Consider the following 13,982-nt stretch of genomic DNA (forward strand, 5'->3'; position numbering starts at 1 on the left):
AGATACATCAGTGTGCACATGTAATTCTTTCGTCTAATCAAGAGGTTTCAAGATCGGTGCTTCAATTAGACACTGCTTTAGAATGTTGAATGCTTTGTCAAAACTAACTGTTTACATAAACTTTACACCTTTCCTCAAGAGCTTATGCAAGGGGGTTGCCTTTGTTTTTGGAAAGTGTGCAATGAATTGTCTATAATAGACCACATGGCCAAGGAATCCCCTCAACTGTTTGAGGTTGGTTGGCACTGTTAGAGTTGCAATCTTCTCAATCTTGATAAGGTCTGTTGCTATCCCTTGTGCAAAGACAATGTGGCTTAGAAGAACTCGTGAAGAAACTCCAAAGTCACATTTGTTGGGGTTGAGAGAAATCCAATACTTTCCACATCTATCAAAGCACTGCTCTAGGTGTCCCCAATTCTCATGGATGAGACTATAGACATAGAAGTCATTTAGGTATACCTCAATAAAATCATGGAGATGATTATGAAGTGCAACCATCATCACTCTTTAAGAGGTAGCAAGAGTATTACAAAGCCCAAATGGCATCACTCTGTAAGCATAGGTTCCCCATTCTGTTGTGAAGGTTGTTTTGGATTGATATTCTTCTGCTATATGAACTTAGTTATACCCACTGAATCTATCCAAGAGAAAATAGAGCTCATATATAGCCATTGTGTCCAATAGTTGGTCTATGAAAGAAATAGGGAAATAATCATTCTTTGTCTTAGAGTTTAGCTTTCCAAAGTTCACACATATTTGCAGCTTTCCATTCTTCTTGGGTATTAACACAATAGGTGAAACCCATTCACTTTTGGCCCTATTGCATATATAAATTCACCTTCAAGGAGTTTTAATAATTGGGTTTCACTAGGATGGAGTAATTTGGATTCATAAACATCTATCTTTGCATCATAGGTTTGGCATGAGGCTTGAGGTCAATGTGATGTTGATACACCGTGAGATCAATCCCCTTCTTCAGATATTTTTACAACCATGAAAACAGACTTAATTCTCCTTCAATAGGTCACGCAAGACCGACATCTCCTCTTCTAGAAGACTAATACCCAGCTTTAGATAACTTTCTGTACCATTTGTATCTACAAAAGTTAATTGCTATTCACCTTCCACTTTGTGGATAAAGGTCCCATGGATTGCTTGTAGGTATAGATGCGACTCTTTCAAGGAAGTCCCCTCCTCGTCTGATGCTTTAGGAACTATAGGTTCTGTTTTCTTGGTACGCGTTGTTTCACGGCAACTTTTAAATTCACCAAGTTGGAGGTAGGTTCTTGAGTCTTTTGTTGGTTATCACTGGTGTTGGCTTTCACAAGAGCCGAACTGGGATAGTCTTTTGTAGTGTGGCCTTCTCCTTTGCATTGAGTGCATAAGGGTTTGTATTTCATGGATCTTTAAGGGTTTGGACAATTTGGTGAGATATGTTCCTTTTCTCTACATTTGTAACACTCCACTTTTGATTATGTTGAGACAAAGGTTGTTGGTTGCAGTTGGTAGGGTTCCACTATTGTTGTTGAGTCGCCACCATTTGATGAACTATTTAAGGCCATTGTTGTTGTGGTTGAAGCATCATTTCAAGTATTATTTTCTATGGTCATTGTGGCTTTGGTGCACCATACTACAGCACTATTTGCATATGAGAGTAGGGATAGCTGTGGGACTCCATTTGATGGATATAAAATTCCTAGCATGGGAGGAGGTAAGAATCCTCCATTTGATGGATATAAAATTCCTAGCATGGGAGGAGGTAAGAATCCTCTTCCTCAGGTCATACTTATGAACTTCTCTAGTTGTAGGCCTTTATGAAAAAATCCCTTCTCTCGATATCTTCATCCAAATGATGGTTGGTCCATCTTTTTAGTATGGATTCCATTCTACAGACATATGCTTCCACCCATTTACTAGAGAACTGGACTTAAGTTTATAAACTCCTATGGCATCCGCTCTTCAAAACTTTCACACCTGAATTTAGTGAGGGAGGCCAACTTTAGGTTATCCATGTGCCAAAAGTTCCTACTGCCTATCTCTCATACCACTAAAATGCCACGCCTTTGAAAGTGACTGAAAATATTGCCAACCAATGCTGAAGGGTTCTAGTATTTTTGGCTACACATACTACCATGAACTTAGCTATATGAAGATTAGGGTTTTCATTGTTCTAGTATTGTTGATTAGGTTCTTCATTGTTGAAGATTAGGGACTTATATTGTTTCAAAAGCTACAACTCACTTCAGCACGACAATCTTTCAACTTGTCTCAACACTGCACTCTGACTAACCAAGCATCCTTTGTTCCAACCCAAGAAAGTAAAAATGCAAGACTATCTATAGTTATAGTAAACTCATTTAACTTCTTGCATTTGATGACTGAAACACTTAAATATGGTTCCACAACCACGATCAACATGATCCAATTGCAACACTCCTTCGTATCCACTATCAAGCACACCAATGAGTCGAAGAGCTAGTAGAGAATACAAGAAGAGTAAGATAATGACCAAGAGATTCACATTCCCTCAGTCCCTTACTCAACATATCTTTTACTCTCTCCCTCTAATTCACTCTCAACAAAATGAAAGCAAGATGATAGACTAGAAATATTGAATACAAAATCTTGACTAGTCACACTAATAGAGCTTCTGTAGCATGGATGTGCCAAAAGGGTTTAATACAACTGAGACCTCCCACCCTTATATAGACCAAGAATTAGGGTTAGAGTTGGGATTTGCACCCCTTTTGAATTTTCTGTTTAGGGTTTATGCCCTCTTTTTGAGCATCCTACCCATATGTAGTGGACTCTAGGCTAGTTAATCATCATTGCACACTTCAACCTTAGCCTAATTAGACTAACCCTAATATATTGTAATCACAAATAAATATGCAAAATCCACACAATACTTGTGGGTGCAAAAATTCTAATTGCGGGTGGTGAGTATAATATGCAGGGGAGTGAGACCAGCTCTCACAAAATAGTAAATCCATGATAATCTGATGATGTCTACAAAGTACAAATATAATCCAAGTACCCAAAAATAATACTTAAACTCCAAAAATATAATATCCACGGAAAAATAGTATCCAAGTCTTCTTCTTTTGCAATCTTCTCAAAATACCATTAACATTCATTGTACTTTCCCTTAAAGATGGGAAACAAGACTATATTCACTTTCTTATTATCAATATTTCTAGGACAAATCTCGCTAGAAAGGGGACCATGGGTACTTTTGTAAAGAGTACCGCAAGGGCATTAAAGGAGGCTTTGGCTACTGCTAGCTTTTTCTCAACTTTGATGTTTGCCTTCTCTCTTCTCATGTACCTCTGGACTCGTTCTAGTGCTTGCCTCTTGATCATGTCATCATTAGGGAGTTAGCTACACCTAGTTTGTATGTACGCAATAGAATAGAATCAAAAGGGCTTCAATCTCCGGAGAACTCTCTTGCCAACATTTCTTCTACTTCATTCTTTTCAACATTTCTAAACTCATATTCCACTACAAAGGTGAAGATATTCAAATGTGAAGGTATCAAATTTTATTCTTCTAAGATTGTCCTAGTGTCATTGTCTTAACAATACCAACTTCAGAGGGTTTCGACAGGATAGGTTGTGAATTTTTTTTTCTACTTACTTCAAATGAGTTACCAATTGGACAAACAAAAGGTTACCAGTGCACCAAGAATCCCACGATGTCGACGTGTTGGGGGTCGAAGGTCTACCACCGGGGTTTAGAGCAGAAGAGGAGTGAGAGATTCAAAGGGGAGAGAGGAAAAAGATTGGGGTTTGATGGATTCTTGGGTTATGGAGAGAGTAGATGAGATAGAGAGTAACCAATATCTTACATAGCCGTGTCATACAAGTTTACCATAATATACTTAGATCCGATTACATCAATAACCATGAGGTTTATGCATAGATCTATATCAGATTTTGTTGCATTTCCTATAATAAATTCAAGCTCTAATGCCCTCCATTTCATGAAGATACATGTATTGAGACTTCAAGATACAAGGTATAGAGAGATAGAACTCATTATAACTGACATAGAGTCCAAAGGATGATAAAAATGCATCAATAGAACCACAAATGTACTTCAGCCCTGCATTAAAATAGTAATTTTCAGCCATCAATCTTGACTCAAAAATGTATACAAACTCATGGGAAAGTCTCTCATTACAATCTCAACCAATCGCCCTATTGTTTCGGGAGCATTGTCTATATAAGGAAGTGATTGGATTTTAAGAAACCCCTTCAAATGAATGAGTTTTAATGGCTGCCTTGTTTATAATAGTTTTGGGAGAGCCTATTCAGCCCATATATTGGCAAAAAATCACCTCTTGACTTGCCCCCAAAGTCACTCAAGTACTTGGGCACAAGAAGGGCTTCAATGGTACACGAATACGGTAAGAGAATGGAAGAAGAAGCTCATAAGAGCAGGCTGAATACTTTATTTCTGTTTTTCCCTTTCATGGACTATCATATAACTCATTTCCATGTTACCAAATGGATGCGGCAAAAGGACTCTTACCTTCTTTGTTTGTATCTTCTCTTGATCTTCAGTTTGCTTTGTGTTCGCATGCTTTGGAGCATTCACCATAGTCTTCAACTCTCCCTCCATCTTCCAAAGGTGTGCAGGCCGAAAAATGCACCGCAAAATGCGGGCTGGATTCCTCTCCTTCTTCCATACAAAAAAGAGTTCATATGGATCATATACAAGTCATATAAGTCCTTTGTAACTATTACTCCATGTCACTTATGGACCTAGTCAACTTTGGAGTGCTCTTGACAAAAGTTGGATCTTCCAAGATAATGAACTTCATAAACCAATGTGACATAACCTGTACACTATCAATTACCACCTGTTGATCAAGTTGAAGGTCCTCATATACACTATCATTGCCATTTTTCTTGATACAAACTGAAAATTGCATGTCAAGTTACAAAGGAACTTATGAGATTAAATGACATCTAAGACAAATGTAAGGGAATAATGACTGAATGATGTATGAAAGTTTCTTATATGGATCCTAATGAAGTTCTTCTGCAAACATAATAACTCCATGTTTTATGCCATGAACAGAAAACCCTTTGACATTCACCCCCTCCTAACTTGCACATCCTCTGACATGTGCCACTTCATGAATTTGCAGGTTAAGGAGGATCTTCTTCTGACATATCTTCATCTTCATCCTCTAAGTATTCTTCTTCTTCCTTGTCTTCAAGTAGATGGCTCACATCCAAGTCATCAAGCTCATAAGTAGAAGATTCTCTTCATTTGAAGAGCTTGATACGTTTGACGGCTATTGGTATCTTGATCATGGTCCCATCCATTTAAGCCAAAGTGTAAGTAGCATTATCATGTACTACCTTCACCACATATGGTCCAAACCATCGCTTGGCTAGCTTCCTATGAGCACTATATTGATTGTCTAGGCTGCTGCCATAGACAAGTACCCAATCATTCTCTTGGATAGCTCTTGGACGGAGTCGATGACACTTGTCAAACCTCTTCTTGTTCTTCAACCTCACTGCCTTCAGCCTTCCAATGGCTGTCTTGACATCCTCTGGCCTTCTTTCAAGCTGCCTTATGTGCAAAATCAACAGCTCTTCTCTATTTATGCCTTCATCCCAAGGCAAGATACTCCATGTGATAATAGACTCATCAATAGGCATAATAGGTGGCTACCCATACATTAGTTCATTCGGCATATAACCTGTCACTGCACTATGGGTAGTTCTATCAGCCCATAATGCAAATGGAAGCATTTTAGGCCATTCTCTCATCTTCCCTTTGCAAGACTTTGCCAAAGCTTTGAGAATTGGTTGATGACCTCTTTCACTCTTACCATTGTCTTTAGGATTGTAGGCTAATGTAAGAGATAGCTTGATTCCCAATTGAGCAAAGAAATGGCGAGCCTCATTGGCATCCAATTCTCCTCTATCAATAGTTACTTTGGCAACAGAGCCATACCTGCAAAACACTTCCACCTGACTTGTGAGATCTTCTATAGCAAGCACTAGATATCTCATGTTACAAATTCCTGTAGGCATGGTTACTAAATCAATAACCCATATGTAATGAATGGATAAAGGAAAGGTAGCCTGAAAACACCATATTGGGGAATATGGGAATTTCCCATAAGTTTGGGACACATGGTCAAATCTTTGGATTTGTCATAACTTGAACACTCTAACTTCAAATTGATCACTCTATAGCTCAATAGATTCCATTTTTCAAGGGCTTTCCAATGTAGGTCACATCATATGGTTTTGAAAAACTTATGGGTATGTTATCCAGGTGCCACCTTTTTAGTATTCAAAAAATGGGAATTGGAAGATTCCCAAACTCACCAATATTGCGTTTGAAGCCCATCTCTATGCTTATCCATAGAGTATATTTGACAAACATGACAAGACTCAACAAAATGCTCAATGTCTTTATACATGTTTTGCCACCAAAATTTCTCTTTTATTTTGGCAAAAGTGCCCCATATGCCTCTATGACCAGCCAATAGGCTTTCATGAAATTCTTGCATGACCTGTCTTTGAGTCTTCTTGTCTTGTAAGACACGAACAGGGGCTCCTCCTTTATTCTTCGCATGGCTCCAAAGGTAGCCGTCTTTGAGAAAGAAGCCATACGCCTTTCTCTTGATTCTCTTGAACTCTTCATCAGTTCAATCTTCCTTCTTCGCCATAGTGCTCAAGTATTGGCCAATTTTCAGCCAATCATCTGCATAATATTCTTCCATAAAATGAGAGAAAACTAAAACAAAGCATTGAGCATGCTGTCTTTCAACTGCCCACCGTCTTTCCATGGTTGTTTCTTCATTCTTTGCTAGTGTAAATTTTGTTAGAGCAACACTACCTGCTATACTTGCTATAATTAATGATGTACCTGTATTTATGACAACTGTACCATCATTAAGAACAGCTGTACTTGCTGTTTTCTGATTTGAACTTGCAATTACAACATCATTTTCAACAAATATAGACTCTGTTACTTCCTCATCCATCATCTCTTTTTCATCTTTATATCTGGCATGCGAAAGCATGTCAGCAACTGGATTATCTCTTTTTGCAATATGTTTCAAATCAGGATTTAAGGATTTAATATAGGCTATCCATCTTAGCATAGCTATGACATTGGGAGTGGAACAATTGGCAATCATGCTAAAGAGTGAAAGACAATCTGTTTCAACTACTACATGTGCACCCATGAAGTACTTCCAATCACACTTCAATGCAGTTACAGCTCCCCAAAGTTCTCTTTTAATTTGAGCATATTTTCTTTGATGTTCATTAAGAACCTTCGCTCCAAAGCGGATTGCATACCTATTGCCCTCAAGATCATCTTGACCAACAGCCCATCTCTAGTGGGAGCTCACGCTCAACCACCAAGACCCATGGACCGCTTATTGCTTCAAGCGTTTCAAGCTGAATGCTAATGGCTACCTCTCACATAGCCTATATGCTCTCATGCCTACCGGGTGTAGTGAGCTTACCTTCGTGCCAATTGAGTTGCCTCCTCTCCTGCACACTCTGGTAGCTCCATGATCCAAGTGCAAGCTTCATGCAAACTTGATCCTCCCGCTCCAAGCTCCAAGCTCCATCGCCACGAGCAAGATAAGAGAAGAGAAGAGAAGAGAAGAGAAGAAGAGAGGAGACGATGGAGAGCTTCTCCACCCCACGGTCCCTCACCCTCACACACTCACTCCCTCACACTCTCACACTCCCTCTCTCAAGCACAAGCTCAAGCAAGCAATAAGAAGAAGAAGAAGAAGAAGAAGAGGAGAGCTACTTTTGGCCACACACACGAATGAGCTTCTCATTCACTTTTCAACTTTATATACAAAACCCTAAATCCCTTTTGGGTGGTCATCCCCTTATCCCCTTTTTTACATGGTCGACTGTGGCCTAGGCCCTTTTTCCCATTGCCCTTCTATCTTCCTAGCTTCCTTCCTACCGCCCATCTACCTTTACAAATTGCACCTGGCGCTCTTCAAATTAAACCATGATGCACTTGCGCTCTTTTACAAAAGTATTGATTCACGCTTTTTCTTGTGCGCCCTTTTCCTTTATTTAGGACTTTTCTGCATTTCTTGTGCTTCCATATTTTTCTTGGCGCGCCTTCGTCTTGCGTTTCACTTTTGCCTTGGCCTTTGTCTTCTACTTTAGCTTTTTCATATTTTTCACCTTGTTCGTCTAACGGTTAACATTACCCCCCTCCTAGACGAGTGCCAGTCCCATGGCACTCGCCGTCGTAGGTAGCAGGCTTTAGCATGCACCAAAGACGTGGGTGGTAGGGACATTGAAGGTTGCCGTGGAGGAGTGTTGGTGGTGGTGTGGAGGAAGGTCGTTGGGGGCCTAGGTGGCTGGTGGTAGGGTTGTTGGAGGTTGTGGTAGGGCTATTCTTTGTTGGGGATTCAGCACATGACAATTCTTGGTGGGCCTGCAGGACGATAAAGGATAAGAATTCAGAATTGGGTGTCGATGAAGAGGGAATGACACTGTTGTTGGAGTCTTCAATACCTGCAATTGAAAATCTCTCATAGGTGGTCTCTCCCTAGGGGTAGTGCTAGTCTTCTCTATTGTACACAAGACATAGTGCAATTAGTTTGGGAGACAGGTCGAACTCTAAGCAAGCTGAGAGTATTGTCCTGCACTGGAGGACCCAAACTGTGTATATACTTCGGTGCAGATATTATGTAAGTGCTCGTGCATACTTAGATATTATGTAGTTAGAAGACCGCAGGCTAGTTTCTCGTAACAATGTGTGCATGAAGCAAAGTTGTCCATGTTGAGAAGAAGTACATGTTGTCGTAGAGCTCACGCAAGGGCTGTAGAACACGGGGTTCAAGATACAGCAAGAGAATAGGCTAACAAGAAGAATTCAAATATTTGATGCCAAATTTCACTATATTTCTTGTCAAGAGTGTTACAAGAAATTCATGATCAGAAAATTTTGGTGACAGTTACATTGATCAGAAGAATGGACATTATCTAGTAATCCAATCAAACATATCCCTTAGTGCAGAGAATCATCTGTTGTACAACACATCTGATTTCTGATGTTCATAGAGGTTTCTATCAAATACGGATTACATCAGCATATACATTTTGTAACTTGACAATTGGCTGTTCAGCAGAAGATTTCAGAAGATCAAGAGATCTGAAAGAATCTATGTACTAGAATCTGCAATATTCTAGAGTATCAAGTGTCCACATCTGACATTGTATAAGCATAAGAATAGCCGTTCTCTATTTGCCATCACGACCTATTCTTCCAGAAATGATGCATGAATGTCTGATAGCATGTATATGTGGAGGTTTCAGACATTCCAGTTCAGCCACACACCCTGTTCTTCAATTCAACATAAATTGCATTGATCACCTCTTTCGTACATGAAAAGCAGTTACAACAGGCTGTGCACCCTTAGAGTTGTTTAGGAAAGACACAAGATTGTCAGCTGGATGTGAGACAATGGCATAGAAAACTCCTGTAATATAGTCACCAGCAAATCTAACTGCAAGCTGTGTAGGTTTTGAGCACTCTTCTTTGGGAATAGGCACAACATTCTTATACAGCAGCTCAACCGTTTTCTCAAAGCATGCAAACTTCATCATAGTGTATGGAATCTGGCGACCCCATAGTGGAATAAGACCCTTATAAAGGCCTGGGTAGCCCTTGGATTCAACAAACTTGGGAAATCCATCAGCCAAGTCTCTAGTAAAACCTGACTGGGTTTGAACACGAACTTTCACAGCTTCAAAAGGACTTAAACCAATTTCAGCAATGAATTCTGCAGACGCTGATTCCGTCAAGTAAATAAGGGTCTGGAACTAATCAGCGTTCTCTGGCCTAGCCAAATCAGTATAGTACTTCTTAAAGTACTCGTAGAATCCAAACTTGGCGAATTCTGTCAAAGAACTGTGTAAAGATTCGATCAAAGAAACCCAAATTCTGAGCCACACTACGACTAAGCTCAGCAGGGAGAGGCATTAACAGCGTGTCCAAGCTAAAGGCCGCCTTAAGAACCGAAAATTCTTCTGGAAAGAGAACTTGAGGCGAAGGTCGATTGGAAGGCTGGAGTTTTCTGCTCTCATGTGCCTGCGCCAAGGACCACACTGCCATTGTACTACACGGCCATTATGGTCGTCCCCATGTTATATAGATGTCTTCCTAGAAAACCGAAGAAGGAATCGCTTCCACCCTGCACATGAAAATAAGGTTGCAAAACCAGGATCCAGTAAATGTAAGGGCTGGGAAAGCACTGAGCGGTATTCCTCCAAACATCTGTCGTGGGATGAAGCTATAGGCAGCAAGCTGTTCGTCTCCCATAGCCTTGAGCTGGTGATTGTGCCTCCTTCGTGATCACCTCCGAGACTTCCACAAGGGGTCTCTGTGTACTCCTATCCTGGGGTACTAATTTTTCATGCTTTGTGATTGCCTCTGGTATTGCCAATTGATGATGACGATTGCCTCCACTGTAGAGCGAGCGATAATGGCCAATTTGCTCTCCCGTCGGCAGCACAGTAGCATTAGTCTATTTTTCCAGCTTTGGCCACCGCTCTCCTCTCCTCTCAGCCACACATCTCGCATTCCTTCCTCGTCCCCCCCCAAAACAGCCTGCTTTCCTCTTGCTTTTTCCCTCCAAAAGCGGTTCAAAACCCAAATTAGTTTCCCCCTTACTAGCTTTTTCCTGTTGATCCCATGGGAGAGAGACCGCTTCCTCTAAAAAAAACCAATAAACTAAATATTTCTGGTGTCTGACCTGCTCTGGTCGATGACATCAACAATGACAACCAGCGCTTATCCCTCTCGCTTTTTCCTCTTCCAGTTATTTAAAAGAGCAACTAAGTTTATTAGATTTGTCACTTGGGTCTTCGTGTACTCCAGATGAGCACAAATCCAGTGAATGTATTCAGGCTCAGGAAGATAAAATGCCTTAATAAAGCCTCAATGACATGCAGATTTACGACAAGCCTGTGTGGAGCTAGATGCCTCAATCCATTTATCAAAACCTGAAGGTCTAATGACATTAGAGCACGACCGTCATTAGTACATTTCTTGACACGCGAGAAACCTTCAAGTAGAACCTCAGCCAATGTATCCACTCCATACTCAAAAACCATTTCTCGAGCACTTCTGAGGTGAGAGAGTTTCAAAATTCTCCTGTCTCAACCTTCTCCACATTCAGCATGCGCTCCAAATGATGAACAGATAACCACTTCATCACAGCATCCACAGCGAATTCCCGAGCCGTCCTTCGGTTCCATGATATCCTGCACTTTTCTTGGAATTCATGATTGTAATTGACAACACAATATTACTCTTTGGCATTAGTTTTTAATATTTTTCTGACACACACACATCATGCATCCAAACAAAATCATACACACACACTAATGGAATATATACATTGGATGCGGATTATCATAATGCATCTCACACACAATGAATCACACGCAGAAAATAACACAAATGCACAACAAAAGAAATGAAGGTGTATACGGCTCAGATGCGCAGCAGCACGACAACGTGAAGGTATATGAGATATCCTTTGCATTGTGACTGCATGACGTAGCATAATTGAATACAGGGACACCACACTTTTGGTAACTGAAAGCTATTGGACTTGCTTGATGAGGACGGTGTACTTTTCATGGCCAATCATGCGGTGCTTACCACAATTGATTGCAATGGTATTAAGGCAGAGTGCAAGAGGGAATTGTGCAAGTGGGTCAGGGTGACAGGTCTAACCATAGGCAAGACAAGCTCCCTAGGTATGTCCTGCCCTTGATGTGCCCTGAACAATTGTGGGTGATGCTAAGGGGCTAGGGGACTAGGGACGGTGGCAGTCGACCAAGGTCACTGGACGTACTTAATTTGAGGACCCCTAGGTGCTGTGCTGTGATCATGGATGCTTATTATCTTTTTGTTTGTTTCTTTTTTTTTCTTTTTCTTTTCTTTTTCTTGTGCTGTTTTCTTTTTTTCTTTCTTTCTCTTCTCTTTTCTCCTCTTTTTTTTTTTTGGACTTGCCTAAGTACAACCATTGCAATATGTTGAGGCTGTCAGCCTTTCAATGGGTTGGAAAATGTCAAGCTTCGAAGGCTCAGGAAATGGATATTACAATGATGATTGTGCCCTAGCTTGTTGTTAGAGAAGCAGTTGTTGAGATGGGGAGATACACTTGAGATATTACAAACCTCTTTGCAACACGCGATGTTGGTACAATTGAGGTAACAACGATCGTGAGCCAACTATAGAGCTTGACCCAGAAAGAGAGCGTAGCCCATGAATATGCTTTGAGCCATGCGATGTGGGTGATTAGCAAGGGTGATTTTTGCTATTGGCAGCGTGGCTTTGTCGCTGCTCTTTGTGGGGTCGATGATCTTGCGGTGATCGGGCATTGAACACTTTCGCACAAAGACCTGTATCATCCTGCATCTACTTGTCACTTCATGAGAGTACATGCATGGTATATGCCGCAACTATAATAAACCAGTGCAACGCAAGGAGACATCACTTATCTGAATTCCATGGTGTTGACTTAGATACTTATCACCTGCGCTTGATTAGCTTTTTCTTTTGCTAAAGATGTGAAATATATTAAACGTAGATATGAAAAGTTTGTACAATTGGAGAACATGTCAACACTTAACCATTTAAATACAAAAAGTCATGGCCAGGTATCATTTGATAAGCCTTTTATACAACATGGGGCTACTCTATTTGTACAAGGCGGGGCGAGTTTGGGTGATTGGGCAATTGAGGCTGTGCTGGTGAGGGGCTCTTGTGAGGCTGGGAGGGGAAAATGTTGGCTGGGACTCGAATGGTGTAGTCCCTGGCCGCAATTGTTTCCAAGATTCTTTTAAACAATGCGTCAAATTCTTGCTTGTCTTGAGCTACCCTCTCCTCCTTCCAGCACTTGGTGCTCGAGCATCTGGTAGGAGCCTGCATAGCTGGTGTTGCCACGCCCTGTGTGATCCCTTGAGCTTCTATTCCCTTGGCCTGGTGATCTTTTGGCCTACGTCCGAGCCGGTGTCGCTTTGTTTCTTTGCATACCTTTTAAGGGTAGGTACATAGCATTTCGACGGAGGCGCTTTTGCTACATGCTCTCTTCGACGGCGAATAGTGTCCTTGCAAGCCAACTGCACTGGGTGCTCCATGTCGGCTATTGTAGGGGGACCTACAAAATGTGAACCAAGGACAAGGCCTCAAGGCAGGATAAAACTATTTGCATGGAAGGGATTATACAGTGGGTTATCAAGCGCATATGATGAGGAGGGGAGAAGTGAGGCATGCAGTGTTTGTTGTAGAGGGATAGCCCCCATGATGATGTTTGTTTTGCCTCCAGCCATTAGTAGATATTGGCTTATGCTAAGTTGTGTGGACTGGTTGTCATGGAGTGGGGCAGGGCTCATTCTCGAAAGGATAGACTAGAAAGGGGGAAAGGTGTATAGAAAGGGACAGTACCCCGTCTACACCATCAGAGTTGTTGGTCAAGGCTTCCTATGGCGGTAATGAGGGTTGCATGCCCTTCATTTGGAGTTGGGGATGGTCACATGACTTTTAAATGTGTGATGAGAGGAGGACTTGAGGAGCTTAGCCTGTCAAACCCAACTCTTCTCCCTGCGCTTGACTATCATTACTTGTGTGTGTTGATATTGTCTATACAGGGCTACACAAAAATCATTGTTTATTTATATACATATTTACGAATCCATGTCACTTCACGAGGATAAAAGCCAAGTGTAGAAATTCGGATTGTACTGAAGTGTGGCACATGCATCTAGTACGCGTGGTAGCTTACTCAATATCGATGGATATTTTGCAACATCGAGTAGCATTGAACCTTGTCCGAGTCTACTAGCAACATGTAGCTCCTCCTCAGTGAGAACCTTATCAGCCAAAGAGTTATCTTGCCTAGTTCAAGCTAAGTTCGTACCTTGAATGGCAGTTAGCACTTGAAAGGA

The 13,982-nt window shown here is 41.1% G+C and overlaps 1 pseudogene; it reads right to left on the reverse strand.

The window, feature by feature from the left end:
* Window positions 1-9,392: 9,392 nt before the first annotated feature.
* LOC148029051 (mitochondrial phosphate carrier protein 2, mitochondrial pseudogene) lies at window positions 9,393-10,344 on the reverse strand (annotated as a pseudogene).
* Between the last annotated feature and the right edge of the window lie 3,638 nt (window positions 10,345-13,982).

This window comes from Lygodium microphyllum, chromosome 11 (genome assembly GCF_053477565.2).
Source record: "Lygodium microphyllum isolate KBCC chromosome 11, Lygodium_microphyllum_v1.1.10, whole genome shotgun sequence".
In the NCBI taxonomy this organism is placed as follows: Eukaryota; Viridiplantae; Streptophyta; class Polypodiopsida; order Schizaeales; family Lygodiaceae; genus Lygodium; species Lygodium microphyllum.